The sequence below is a fragment of the Marmota flaviventris genome, chromosome 14 (genome assembly GCF_047511675.1).
Source record: "Marmota flaviventris isolate mMarFla1 chromosome 14, mMarFla1.hap1, whole genome shotgun sequence".
NCBI lineage: Eukaryota > Metazoa > Chordata > Mammalia > Rodentia > Sciuridae > Marmota > Marmota flaviventris.
This window is the reverse complement of record NC_092511.1, coordinates 43,846,744-43,862,150: the sequence shown is the minus strand read 5'-3', so window position 1 is coordinate 43,862,150 and position 15,407 is coordinate 43,846,744. Positions and strand designations below refer to the sequence as shown.

The 15,407-nt window shown below is 41.2% G+C and overlaps 1 protein-coding gene across 3 annotated transcripts in view; it reads right to left on the bottom strand.

The window, feature by feature from the left end:
• Acyp2 (acylphosphatase 2) overlaps positions 1-15,407 on the bottom strand; it is a 178,057-nt gene that overhangs the window by 123,351 nt on the left and 39,299 nt on the right. The window lies entirely within an intron of this gene.

Below are 15,407 nucleotides of genomic sequence, written 5' to 3'. Positions count from 1 at the left end.
AGTAACAGTTAACTTTTTTTTTTAATAACATTCCCATATTTCATTCAATGTATTCAGCACTAAGAGGAAATGTGTGACTGCAAACCCAGCCTATGTACTTCATTATTCCTAAAGCCCTTTGAGTGATCATGAGATTGAAAGGGTTTGTTTTGGGGACTTGTCAGAGCAAACATGAAGGGCCTGCGTGAACCTTTGGAATATGCAATCAACCCACAAGCCTCATGCTCAGCCTCAAGTACTCCCACCATTCCCCACCAACAGGTTATATACAAAGAGAGGTAATACGAGGGAAACTGTGGTAGAGACTCCCACTTAGAGCCTCTCACTGGCTCAGGACTCAGGGCGTCTACTCAGAAGGCATTTCCCCTGCTAGGCATACACACTGGAGGTAGTGCAAGGAGTCTCAAGTGCACAGGTCTCCAAATCACCTGGCTAGCCTCCCACAGAACCAGCTGCTCCAGTAAATGACTGAGGCGAACCCTGGTGGTTTCCCTTTGTGACTGATAGAGGAGGCTGCATCTTACAGCTGTGCAAGAAGACGGCTGTGTCAGGCAAGGAAGAATTACTGAGTTTTGCTGAAGGGTCTGCAGGGCTAAGAGAATGCTAAGAGACCCTCCCCCGACCTTTGACTGCAAATGCTCCATTCCAGAACTTCCAGAACTTAAAATGATAAAGTCAAGAGGCCAAGAGTATAAAACAGATCCTCGGGCATAAACCTGTAATCCCAGCAATTTGGTAGGCTGAGGCAGGAGGATCTCAAGTTCAAGGCCAGCCTCAGCAATTAAGTGAGGCTCTAAACAATTTAGGACGCCCTGTCTCAAAACAAAAATTAAAAAGGGCTGGGGATATAAGGAGTGGTTAAGTGCCCCTAGGTTCAATCCTTGGTACAAAAAAAAAAAATGCTTTGCAGCTTTTTGTATGTTAATTATACTTGTTAAAAATATATAGCTGCTTAAAAAAAGATTTTAAAAAATCTGATTTACATGGAAAGCATTTATGAGCACCCTGATGTCTCCACCCTCAATAAATCCCAAGTTCATTGTCAGCATAGTATTAACTCTTATTTAAAGTACTCTTTCTGTAAATGTGATTATCTGTTTTTAAGTTTACTAAAAATCAATATCTATGGCTGGGGCTGTAGCTTTGGCAAAGTGCTTGCCTAGCATGTGGGAGACACTGGGTTTGATCCTTAGCACTGTAAGGGTAAAAGAAATTGAAGTTAAAGCGTAAAAGTTAAAGGGTAAAAGACCGGGTGTTGTAAAAGTTTCTAAGCTGCAAGGTCTGAGTTAAAATGTAAAGGAGGTATTGTTAGGTTTCTATGCTACCTGCAAAACCCGAAATTTCTGTAGCTGTTAAGACAATGCTTAGAACCGCCCAGTAAATATTTCCCCTGACTATTTGGATTGTTTAATAAGGGCTCTGTGTGGTCGCACATAGGCATTGCAGGGCCTGGACCAATCAGTTTAAATGTAACCCCCTCCTTAGGAATGACCTATCACTCCAGCCTGACCTGTTCCCGCCAATGAATGAACTAATCATGTTTAGGAGTTGTTGTTCAATTTTCCCGCGCCTCATGATGATTTGTTCTGATGTATACAAAGCCCTCCGCCCTCCCCAAAAAGTGTACTTAAGCAGTGCTCAGCCCCTGCTCAGGGCTCTGGGCTGCTTTCCCTTCTTGAGTAGGCACGGAGCCCCAGCATGCTGGTTCAATAAATCCCCCTTCTGCCAATTACATGAGTGGTCACTTGGTGGTCTCTTTCTCCGACGTTTCGCGGGACCCTTACAAGCACCATATACAAATAAAATAAAGGCATTCTGTCCATCTACAACTACAAAAAAAAATTTTTTAAATAAGATAAATAAAGATCAATATCCACAGATTAGAGGCTCCATTAGTTCGTTATAGTTTTAAGTAGGATGACAAAAGATTAAAAAGTAAATTGATATTGACAGATAAAGACTTGAAAATGCATAATTGTGCCTATACTAGGTATTACATCAAAGCATGGTTACATGCTGGTGGGTACAGAGTCATAAACAAGCTCTGTTCTTGTAAAGCATTTAGCTTGGCTTCTAGGAACTGAGAATTGGGCTAGTTGTTTCACATGTTTGTTTCTTCCTTTAATGTTTGTAGCAAACCTACCAGCACAGGTTTACTCTGATTAAGCAACATTTTTATGATCATGTAGCTCTAAATAGTAGAGAATACATGAACCCAGGTTTTTCTGAATCCAATGTCATTTCATAACTACTCCACTCTTACCACCTTTCAGAACAAATGCAGCGTTTCTGTCTTGCAGTCAGTCACTTTCAATAAACACACCAAACACAACACATAGAGAACCAATTACTTTTCTTTTAAGAAAAATAAAAGTAATGACTCAAAACTATAGCTATATGTCAGTATTTCTGAAAATATACAATAAGATCATTATTATCACATAGAGATGGAATAAAGGTTAATGGGGAAAAAGAAATCCTCCTTCCTGTCCAAATCCTAACCTTTCCTTCTCCCTATTCTTTATGAAACCATGTCACAATCCCTGCCCCAAGACTTCGCAGCTCAGTGGTAGAGTGCCCCTGGGTTCCATCCCCAGTATGAAAAAAATTTATATAAATGTCATCTATAATCATATCTGGGAAATGAGGAAAAGAAAAAGTAGTATAAGTATCATAGGAGACTTACACCTTCATCTATATGGTAAAAAGTCACTAGAAAATATCTTAAAAAGTTTGCTGGGTACAGTGGCACACGTCTGTAATCCCAGCAGCTTTCAAGGCTGAGGCAGGAGGATCATGAGTTCAAAGCCAACCTCAGCAAAAGCGAGGTGCTAAGCAACTCAGTGTCTAAATAAAATACAAAATAGGGCTGGGGATGTGGCTCAGTGGTCTAGTGCCCCTGAGTTCAATCCCTGGTACCAAAATAAAATAATATACCTAAAAAGGCAGTGATTTAAGAGCTACCAGTTATGAGACAAGTGGAGAGGGGTGGTTGATATTTTGTTGTTGCTTGATATTTTTAGCACTATTTAACTTTTTAAACATAGCCATGTTTTATTTTAATAAAAAACAAAATTAATTTATAGAAATAGAAGGCAAATAAATAGAAGGCAACATTTTTCTTTAGCAAAAAATTTGAAAAATTTTTGTGACCTTTCCTGTGTGCTGTTTAAATGCTGACTAGAGTAACATGGATAGAACTGGTAGGTCAGAGCTAATCTTAAATTCCTACAGGTTGAGGATTATTTATTAAGTATTCTGAAGAGGTAGCCAAGTAAATGTGAGTATATGTGCATTTATTTCAGCAATGCTCATAGCTTAGAAGTTGAATTCAAGGAGGGGTGGGGCATGGCTCTCATGGGTATGCTTCAAATGTAACAAAAACAGATAAAAACCACACAGATCTAACCAAGAATAACACATGGGAACAAGTGAATTATAACTCCAAGAGAAAACACGTGGAATATAGCCTTTGCTACATATGTCACCTCTTTAAAAGCCACCCCCTGTTCCTGTTCATGGGGACAATCATAGCCTCTGGGACAGGAGTTCCCTGTATTTTTCCTTTGCTAGCAAAAAAAAAAAAAAAGTTTAGGTAGAAAAATGTGTCTGAAATATTTCTAAATCATTCTTTGGGCAGAAAAACTTCACAAATTTTGAGTTTAAAGGAATGGAAACTGGTGCCAAAACCAAAGTTTTTATTCATCTCAATAGTGCTTCATTTTGGTTGCCCATTTTTATATGCCATTTAAGTGAAAGCATGCTGACAATCTAGCTTTTCCCATCCTCAGCTATCTAGAAAAGTGCAGCACTTTAAATTTTATTTCTAACAGTTATAGACACAGCCACACTACAATGAGTCCGCTCTCCATATAATACATCCCCTACAATACTAGTGTTTTATCATCCATTTTACATTTTCCCAAGAGATACTTTATATTCATTTTCACAGCTCTTCCTTTTTATTAAATTCATTGAGTTTCTTGGTTTAATTCAAGGTTTACCACCATTTGTATTTTTTTAAATAACTCAGCAGATATATAACAATAATTCACTCTACTATACCTGTCTAAATAGTGTCTTAGTAATGTATCTAAAATTATATTAATAACACTTCCCTTGGTGATATCTAGCTACTTTTTATGGCTCCTAATTCAACATTTATGGTGCTCTTTTCCTTTATTGGCTACTCTGATGTAGCAGATTTGAAACAGTGGTGTTTTGGGGGCAGTGCTGGGAACTAAATCCAGGGCCTTATACATGCTAGGCAAGAACTCAACCACTGAGCTACACCTGCAGCCAGACACAGTGATTTTATCTGGGAGATGTTTTGAAGGAGCCAATAAGCAAAGTAGACATTTTAGTAAAACATTTTCCAGAAGTCTACCTCCAAATATAGAAACAACTTTTTCATTATAAATTATAATAACATTTGAGGTAGGGAACTGAGATGGAGGGAAGCTCTGGGTGGCATGGAACTCAAGAACAGGATGAAAGATCTCCCTTTTATACATTATGTAGTAGCTTTTAGCAGGTGGTTTGCTATTTAGGACTTCTCAAAATATTCCAGACTCAAAAATTGCATCAGTATAGACTGACAAAAAGATCATTTGGCCACTACATCTGACTCCCTTCAGATATGTGCTACCCAACTACCTTTACTTTGGATTGATCTTTATGACACTCTGAAATATTTTAAATGAAATTATGGGGGAGAAGGAAGATGGCGGCGAAGGGAGTGCATTGCCCCCGTGTGCTGCTTCACTGTGTGGGAGTATGACAAGTCAGGATGGCTAAAGGATATCTTGTTAGGAATTTCCAGCAATAGTGGGGTGCTCCGGAACCTGGAGGAAGGATTTCCATCGCACGAGGATCAGCTACGGGGACTCAAACGCGAGAGGTTTGTCGCACGGAGGGTAACACTGCTTATTCAGCAAATCGCCCCGCGGCTAGAATCTGCAGCGTGCACTGGGATAGAGACGCAGGGTTACAGCGCTGCAGTTTCTGCCAGCCGCGCAAGCACCGTACTCAGGGCTGAATTCTGGGTTCGAGACGGGGGAAGGAAGCGGTCCATCTCGGTTCTCCACACCGGTCAGACCACAGAGGAGGCCAGCAGCCACCATGTTGGTAAACTGACGTCACCACCCCTGTTTTCGACTGACCGCAGCTCATTAAGCCATAGAACAGGTAATTTCAGGCTGCAATTCGCCTGCGGCTTGCAGACAGATTGCTAGGGCTCAGCGCCTGGGTGCTTCTTAGAACCTGATCTTATCGGAGTGAATACCGAGCGCGGGGCGGCCGAGTTCCGGCTCCCGGAACCGCCCTGGCCAAGGGCTGCTGAGCCTGCGGAGGCTGCTTCTTGGACCCTGCTCCTACCAGAGCATACAACAAGCACTAAGTAGCCGAATTACGGCTCCCGGAACTGAGCCCGCGGGGACTGCTTCTTGGAGCTTACATTTATAGGAGCTTACACCGAGCACGGAGTGGCCGAGTTCCGGCTTCCGGAACTTCCCTGGCCCGGGGCTAGGAGCCCGCGGAAACTGCTTCTCGGTCCGGGTCCTGCTGAGGGCCGGTCAGGACTCACCCGGTGCTTTGGTTGCCCGGCAAGGGGAATGAAATGCTGCCATTCGCATAGGATACCAACATGGCAGAGATCTGATGCCTGCAGAAAGCGGCGGAGGAGGGAACTTCATCAATACCAGTGGTGACATAAGCAGTTGGTCTCCTGGTAGGGGGGGGTGAGGCACAGTCACCCGAGTCTCCTCAATTTGTCGTCGAGCCAGAGGGAAGGAGCCGGGCCGCCGCCAGCGCCCGGAGCAGGCCCAGCGGCTCGCCAGCGTGGTGACCGCGTGACCCCAATTGGAGAGGGGGCGGAGCGGAGCCGCCACCCGCAACCGCAAGGTGGGCAGACCCGCGACCCAGTGGTACATGGGCGTGGTAGGAGGGGCAGGGCAGAGCCGCGGTTCGCGCTTGCAAGGTAAACAGACCTGTGACAGCCTGGCGGGTCAGGCCCAGTGGCCTGCCAGTGTGGTACACACGTCACCCCAACTGGAGTAGGGGCAGAGCAGATCCTTCTCCCACGCCCGGATCAGGCCCTGCCAGTGTGGTGGTCACGTGACCCCAATTGGAGTGGGGGCGGAGCGGAACCGCCACCCGGGGCCCGCAGGGTGAGCAGACCAGTGATCAACCTGCATATCAGGCCCAGGGGTCCGCAGGCGTGGTAGGAGGGGCAGGGCAGATCCGCCGCCCGCGCCTCCAAGGCAGGCAGACCTACAACAGACCGGCGGATCAGGCCCAGGAGCCTGCCGGCGTGGTACAAACACCACCCTAATTGGAGTAGTGGCAGAGCAGAGTCGCCGCCTGTGCCAGGAACAGGCCCAGCGTCCTGCAGGTGGGGTAGTCATGACACCCCAATTGGAGTAGGGGCAGAGCAGAGCCTCCACCCGTGCCCGAAAGGTGGGCAGATCTGCGACCAACCAGCGGGACAGGCCCAGTGGCCTGCCGGTACGACAGACACGTCACCCCATTTGCAGTAGGGGCAGAGTAGAGCCGCCGCCCGCGCCTGCAGGGTAGGCAAACCTGCAACCGACCGGCGGATCAGGCCCGGTGGCCTGCCGGCGTGGTACACTCGTCACCCCAATTGGAGTAGGGGCAGAACAGAGCCGCCGCCAGCTCCCAGAACAGGCCCAGTGACCTGCCGGCGTGGTAGCCACGACACCCCAATTGGAATAAGGAGAGAGCAGAGCCGCCGCCCGCACCTGCAGGAAAGATACACAAGCAGTATGAAAAGACAAGGAAAGAAAGGACCACAAGCAATGCAGGTCAACGCAACTTTAGAAGAGGTAACAGCTGCAGCAGATGGAATGTCAGATAAAGAATTCAGGATATACATGCTTCAGATGATCTGGAGTATCAAGGAAGACATTAAACAGCAAAATCAGACAATGAAAGATCACTTCGACAACGAATTACGCAAACAAATCCAGGAAGCAAAGGATCAACTATACAGGGAGATAGAGGTTATAAAAAACAAACAAACAGAAATCCTAGAAATGCAGGAAGCAATAAACCAACTTAAAAACTCAATGGAGAATACTACCAGCAGAGTAGAACACTTAGAAGATAGAACATCAGACAATGAAGACAAAGTATTTCAACTGGAAAATAACATAGACAGCTCAGCAATACTGTTAAGAAACCATGAGCAGAACATCCAAGAAATATGGGATAACATTAAGAGACCAAACTTAAGAGTCATTGGGATACAGGAAGGTACAGAGCTCCAAACCAAAGGAATGAGCAATCTATTCAATGAAATAATACAAGAAAACTTCCCAGACTTGAAGAATGAGACAGAATCCCAAATCCTAGAAGCCTACAGGACGCCGAATGTGCAAAATCATAAGAGATCCACACCTAGACACATTATAATGAAGATGCCCAACATACAGAATAAGGAGAGAATTTTAAAAGCTACAAGAGAAAGGAAGCAGATTACATTTAGGGGTAAGCCAATCAGGATAACAGCTGATCTTTCAACACAGACTCTGAAAGCTAGAAGATCCTGGAATAACATATTTCAAACACTGAAAGAAAATGGGTTCCAACCAAGAATTGTGTATCCAGCGAAATTAAGCTTCAGGATGGAGGATGAAATTAAAACCTTCCACGATAAACAAAAGTTTAAAGAATTCGCAGCTAGAAAACCATGTCTTCAAAACATCCTCGCCAAAGCATTACAGGAAGAGGAAATGGAAAATAACAATGAAAACCAACAGTGGGAGGTAGGACAGTAAAGGGGGGGGGGGAATAATCAAAGAGGAAAACAAACCATGTTTAGTAACAGAAATAAACAAATATGGCTGGAAGAACAACCCATATCTCAATAATAACCCTAAATGTTAATGGCTTAAACTCACCCATTAAGAGACACAGGCTAGTAGAATGGATCACAAAACAAGACCCAACAATATGCTGCCTACAGGAGACGCATTTGATAGGAAAAGACATACATAGGCTGAAGGTGAAAGGTTGGGAAAAATCATATCACTCATATGGACTTCGGAAACAAGCAGGAGTGTCCATACTCATATCAAATAAAATAGATTTTAAGCCAAAGTTAATCAAAAGAGATAAAGAGGGACACTACATACTGCTTAAGGGAACCATACACCAACAAGACATAACAATCATAAATATTTATGCCCCAAACAATGGTGCAGCTATGTTCGTCAAACAAACTCTTCTCAAGTTCAAGAGTCTAATAGACCACCATACCATAATCATGGGAGACTTCAACACACCTCTCTCGCCACTGGACAGATCTTCCAAACAAAAGTTGAATAAGGAAACTATAGAACTCAATAACACTATTAATAACCTAGACCTAATTGACATATATAGAATATACCACCCAACATCAAGCAGTTACACTTTTTTCTCAGCAGCACATGGATCCTTCTCAAAAATAGATCATATATTATGTCACAGGGCAACTCTTAGACAATATAAAGGAGTAGAGATAATACCATGCATCTTATCTGATCATAATGGAATGAAACTGAAAATCAACGATAAAAGAAGGAAGGAAAAAGCATACATCACTTGGAGAATGAACAATAGGTTACTGAATGATCAATGGGTTATAGAAGACATCAAGAAGGAAATTAAAAAATTCTTAGAGATTAATGAAAACACAGACACAACATATCGGAATCTATGGGACACATTGAAAGCAGTTCTAAGAGGAAAATTCATTGCTTGGAGTTCATTCCTTAAAAAAAGAAAAAACCAACAAATAAATGATCTCATACTTCATCTCAAAATCCTAGAAAAAGAAGAGCAAAACAACAGCAAAAGAAGTAGAAGGCAAGAAATAATTAAAATCAGAGCTGAAATTAATGAAATCGAAACAAAAGAAACAATTGAAAAAATTGACAAAACTAAAAGTTGGTTCTTTGAAAAAATAAACAAAATCGACAGACCCTTAGCCATGCTAGCGAAGAGAAGAAGAGAGAGAACTCAAATTACTAGCATACGGGATGAAAAAGGCAATATCACAACAGACACTTCAGAAATACAGAAGATAATCAAAAACTATTTTGAATCCTTATACTCCAACAAATTAGAAGATAGTGAAGGCATAGATAAATTTCTTAAGTCATATGATCTGCCCAGATTGAGTCAGGAGGATATAGAAAACCTAAACAGACCAATATCAATTGAGGAAATAGAAGAAACCATAAAAAGACTACCAACTAAGAAAAGCCCAGGTCCAGATGGGTATACAGCAGAATTTTACAAAACCTTTAAAGAAGAACTAATACCAATACTTTTCAAGCTACTTCAGGAAATAGAAAAGGAGGGAGAACTTCCAAATTCATTCTATGAGGCCAACATCACCCTGATACCTAAACCAGACAAAGACACTTCAAAGAAAGAAAACTACAGACCAATATCTCTAATGAACCTAGATGCAAAAATCCTCAATAAAATTCTGGCGAATCGGATACAAAAACATATCAAAAAAATTGTACACCATGATCAAGTAGGATTCATCCCTGGGATGCAAGGCTGGTTCAATATACGGAAATCAATAAATGTTATTCACCACATCAATAGACTTAAAAATAAGAACCATATGATCATCTCGATAGATGCAGAAAAAGCATTCGACAAAGTACAGCATCCCTTTATGTTCAAAACTCTAGAAAAACTAGGGATAACAGGAACATACCTCAATATTGTAAAAGCAATCTATGCTAAGCCTCAGGCTAGCATCATTCTGAATGGAGAAAAACTGAAGGCATTCCCTCTAAAATCTGGAACTAGACAGGGATGCCCTCTCTCTCCACTTCTGTTCAACATAGTTCTCGAAACACTGGCCAGAGCAATTAGACAGACGAAAGAAATTAAAGGCATAAAAATAGGAAAAGAAGAACTTAAATTATCACTATTTGCAGATGATATGATTCTATACCTAGCAGACCCAAAAGGCTCTACAAAGAAACTATTAGAGCTAATAAATGAATTCAGCAAAGTGGCAGGATATAAAATCAACACGCATAAATCAAAGGCATTCCTGTATATCAGCGACAAATCCTCTGAAATGGAAATGAGGACAACCACTCCATTCAAAATATCTTCAAAAAAAATAAAATACTTGGGAATCAACCTAACAAAAGAGGTGAAAGACTTATACAATGAAAACTACAGAACCCTAAAGAGAGAAATAGAAGAAGATCTTAGAAGATGGAAAAATATACCCTGTTCATGGATAGGCAGAACTAACATCATCAAAATGGCGATATTACCAAAAGTTCTCTATAGGTTTAATGCAATGCCAATCAAAATCCCAATGGCATTTCTTGTAGAAATAGAGAAAGCAATCATGAAATTCATATGGAAAAATAAAAGACCCAGAATAGCAAAAACAATGCTAAGCAGGAAGTGTGAATCAGGCGGTATAGCGATACCAGACTTCAAACTATACTACAGAGCAATAGTAACAAAAACAGCATGGTACTGGTACCAAAACAGGCGGGTGGACCAATGGTACAGAATAGAGGACACAGAAACCAATCCACAAAACTACAACTATCTTATATTTGATAAAGGGGCTAAAAGCATGCAATGGAGGAAGGATAGCATCTTCAACAAATGGTGCTGGGAAAACTGGAAATCCATATGCAACAAAATGAAACTGAATCCCTTTCTCTCGCCATGCACAAAAGTGAATTCAAAATGGATCAAGGAGCTTGATATCAAATCAGAGACGCGCCGTCTGATAGAAGAAAAAGTTGGCTACGATCTACAGTCGGTGGGGTCGGGCTCCAAATTCCTCAATAGGACACCCATAGCACAAAAGTTAATAACTAGAATCAACAAATGGGACTTACTCAAACTAAAAAGTTTTTTCTCAGCAAAAGAAACAATAAGAGAGGTAAATAGGGAGCCTACACCCTGGGAACAAATCTTTACTCCTCACACTTCAGATAGAGCCCTAATATCCAGAGTATACAAAGAACTCAAAAAATTAGACAATAAGATAACAAACAACCCAATCAACAAATGGGCCAAAGACCTGAACAGACACTTCTCAGAGGAGGACATACAGTCAATCAACAAGTACATGAAAAAATGCTCAACATCTCTAGCTGTCAGAGAAATGCAAATCAAAACTACCCTAAGATACCATCTCACTCCAGTAAGATTGGCAGCCATTAGGAAGTCAAACAACAACAAGTGCTGGCGAGGATGTGGGGAAAAGAGTACACTTGTACATTGCTGGTGGGACTGCAGATTGGTGCAGCCAATTTGGAAAGCAGTATGGAGATTTCTTGGAAAGCTGGGAATGGAGCCACCATTTGACCCAGCTATTCCCCTTCTTGGTCTATTCCCTAAAGACCTAAAAAGAGCATGCTACAGGGACACTGCTACATCGATGTTCATAGCAGCACAGTTCACAATAGCAAGACTGTGGAACCAACCTAGATGCCCTTCAATAGACGAATGGATAAAAAAAATGTGGCATTTATACACAATGGAGTATTACTCTGCATTAAAAAATGACAAAATCATAGAATTTACAGGGAAATGGATGGCATTAGAGCAGATTATGCTAAGTGAAGCTAGCCAATCCCTAAAAAACAAATGCCAAATGTCTTCTTTGATATAAGGAGAGTAACTAAGAACAGTGTAGGGACGAAGAACAGGAGAAGAAGATTAACATTTAACAGGGATGAGAGGTGGGAGGGAAAGGGAGAGAGAAGGAAAATTGCATGGTAATGGAAGGAGACCCTCAGGGTTGTACAGTGGAGGAGGTAGAGAGAGAGGAGGGGAGGGGAGGGGAGAGGTGGGGAGGGGGGAGGGTGGAGGATGGGAAAGGTAGTGGAGCACAACAGACACTAGTATGGCAATTTGTAAATCAATGGATGTGTAACTGATGTGATTCTGCAATCTGTGTATGGGGTGAAGGTGGGAGTTCATAACCCACTTGAATCAAAGTGTGGAATATGATATGTCAAGAAATTTGTAATGTTTTGAACAACCCACAATAAAAAATTAAAAAAAAAAAAAAAGAAATTATGGATATCACATTTTACCCAAAAACTTTAGTAGATAGCTGTAAAAAAAAAATGGGATATTTTTTCCACATAATAATTACTATCACACCTAGAAAACTTAATACTAAGTCTTTAATACTCAGCCATGTTCAAATATCTCCAATAGACCCTTTTTCCAAATGTTTTTTACAACTGTTTTATTCAAAACAGAGAAAAATATCAGTGTCTATATTTGTGAGATAAATGTAGAAAAATACTACAACTGTGAAATCTAGATATAGATGTTCATCATGCTATTCCCACATTTTTCTATGTATTTGTAATGATGTATTGTCCAAAAGATTTGTGTCATTGCGTCTTTATAAACCTGTCTATATGTGTCTAAGAGGAGGAAGTTTCCAGAGTATGCTAGTGGGTCCTGTCCTGTTCAGTGTTGAAATTATTTGACAATGATATAGAAATGACATTTGTCAATTTTCTTAGTTGATGAGCTGAAAGGAATAAGGAATGTGTCAGATAACTAAATCAACACCCAAAAATGTTTTGACAAACAAAATGCAGCAGGGATTGGTGAGGAAGCCAGTGGTGATAAACGTGGGTACTTCTATGTTCAGGGAGAGCCGGAGGCCAAAGGTCACAGGCCAACAGATACAGTAATGAGGAAGGATGCTAAGGATTCCCATCTAGTTTTTGTTATAGTTGGATCAAATGGAATTGTCTGAATCATTAAAACCAAAAATAAAAGTAGAGTCCCTTACTGAGGGGGGCTGCTGCCTTCCCAGCCTACGAGCTGCATCTGTCAGCTTAATAAATAAATGTATCAGCTCATGCTGTAGAAGAGACTTTTCATGGCACCACCATGGCCAAGTGGAACACCCACACTTTGGTCTCCTTGGCTGACTGACCAGATAGACAGCAAGATGTCAATAATTAAGGCTGCACTCAGGTAAGAACAATACCAGGGAGACACCACTTGAACAATGGGTGAGGCTTTAATATCCCTGGATGATTATCTAAACTGGAACTTCAAACTGTCACATGAGTATGTTTTGGTGTAGTAAGGTGTTATGTTTTCTACAACAGTCACACTGGATGGCTCTAACTTAGTACCCTCGTGGGCTCCAAGGACTTTTATAGAGAGAATCTGCAAAATGACCAGTAATTGCTGATAAAGATTTACCTGGATTTCTTTCCAGAAGATTCCTACATATGCAGCCCAAGGTGCACTGGCTTTCCCTAGGGGTAGGGTAGGGAGGGAGACTCACAGGAAGACTAGTTCAGACTGCTTTCCTGCTACCGTCAAGCCTGAGGCAACCATCTTACTATGGATGGGGCATGGTGACACCTGGCATCCCCTTTTTATGTAGTTTCCTTCTGCTCAAAGCCCTAAAGAATTTTTATTGTTTCTAAAGTGCATTTATGGTGAGGGTGTCTTTGGATTTTGTGACTGTCAGTATTCAAAACATATTCATGCCAGGCATGGAGGCGCACACCTATAATCCCAGCAGTTGGGGAGGCTGACGCAGGAGGATTGTGAGTTCAAAGCCAACCTCAGCAAAAGCAAGGCACTAAGCAACTCAGTGAGACCCTGTCTCTAAAGTCATGATTGTAGGAAATAAGGCAGACCCTAAAGGAAGACACAAAATCAAAAAGGTAAATATAAGTGAAATAACATATAAAGCTTCAAATCATTAGAAAGCAATTATAGTTAGGCCACCTAGTCTATACAGTGTCTCCAAGACAACTGGAAAGTTAGGCTGATTACAAGAGGTACCTCAAAAGACCGACATATGATCCCAGATACCTATGGCTGTCATTCATATAAATTAATTTTTCATTTTTTTTTATTTTTCCTAGGAATCAAACCTAGGGCTTCACACATGCTAAGTACATGCTCTACTATTGAACCACATCCCCAACCTGGACTAATTTTCCTTGATGTCTCTTTAACCTATTCATATTGTCCCTTTTCCTGTCTCTCATATTTTCTTCATTCCTCCCTTCACATCCAATACATTGGCTTAACAACCGTGTCTGCCTCCAGTCTGTCATTTGGCCTCATCTTGCACATTTCATTAACAATTCTTCCTGAATCATCATAATGATTGGGTCAGCCTTCCCCCAGTGCAAATCACTTTTTAAGTACTTTGAAGTACACAAAGAATTAAGTCAAAATTCATAAGCCTAGCAGTTAAATCCTCACTAATCTGGCTCTGGTTCATTTTTATAATCTCTCCCAGACAAAAAATCGAGCTGGTTTTTGTTGTTGTTGTTGTTGATTGTTTTTCTTTTCCCCTCACACCCTACTGGGGATTGAACCCAGGGCACTTTACCTCTGAGCTACATTACCACCCCATTTTATTTTTATTTTTTTAATTTTTAGACAGGGTCTCACTAAGATGCCTAGGAGTCATTGAACTTGTGATCCTCCTGCCTCAGCTTTCTGAGTTGCTGGGTATGCATGAGTATCCTCCAACACCCAGTTCTTGTGTGCAGTTCCTGTGGTTCAGGATAGAAGCCATACCTTAGCCCAAACTATCTTCTCTTTCTTGGAACATGCTTCCTGTTCCTGTCTTCCTTCTCTTCTGAAGATCCAAATTTTGCCCACTTCCTGAAGCCCAAGCCAGACTCCATATTTTCAGCCTCCTCTATCATTAACTAGTCTGAGTGTGAGGTTCTACCACACTTCTTTAATATTCCCTATATTGATAATTAACTTTCACTGGCATATGTTTTATTTTCTTAAGTAGACTGTACTCTCCTCAAGATAAAGGACTTTATCCTTTTTTGTTATCATTGTTTCCTAAAGTGCCTAGAACAATGTTTCATGTGGCAGGTGCTCAATAAATAATGAAAAAACAATGAATGATTCCAAACATTTACGAACCACTTCTCTTTGTTTGAACAACATTTGTCCCCACAGACTTCAGGATTTTCTCTCGAGCTTCATAATGCTATGAATGATTTGGATTCTCAAATTTTTTTAAATGCAATCCCTCAAGTTTGTCCACTGTTAAATATAACAGAGAGTCCCAGACATAGATCCTGGCAAACAATAATCTCTTGCAGCATTTTATAAGATTTATCACTTTAAACTAGAAAGCATTATATTCCATAACTTGTGTTTTCAGATTATGATTGAAAAGGAAAACTCACTGACTTTAGGCATTCTAAATGAAAGTATATGCTCACAAATTGTAGATAACTCTTCTGTGTGGGCATGGGTATAAGTTTTACCATGTGCTATTTGGCTGGTCACTATTCTCACTATGCAAAACATGATCCATGGACAAGCCAACTCCACATTTCTTGGCCACTTGTTAGAAAATACAGGATACCAGG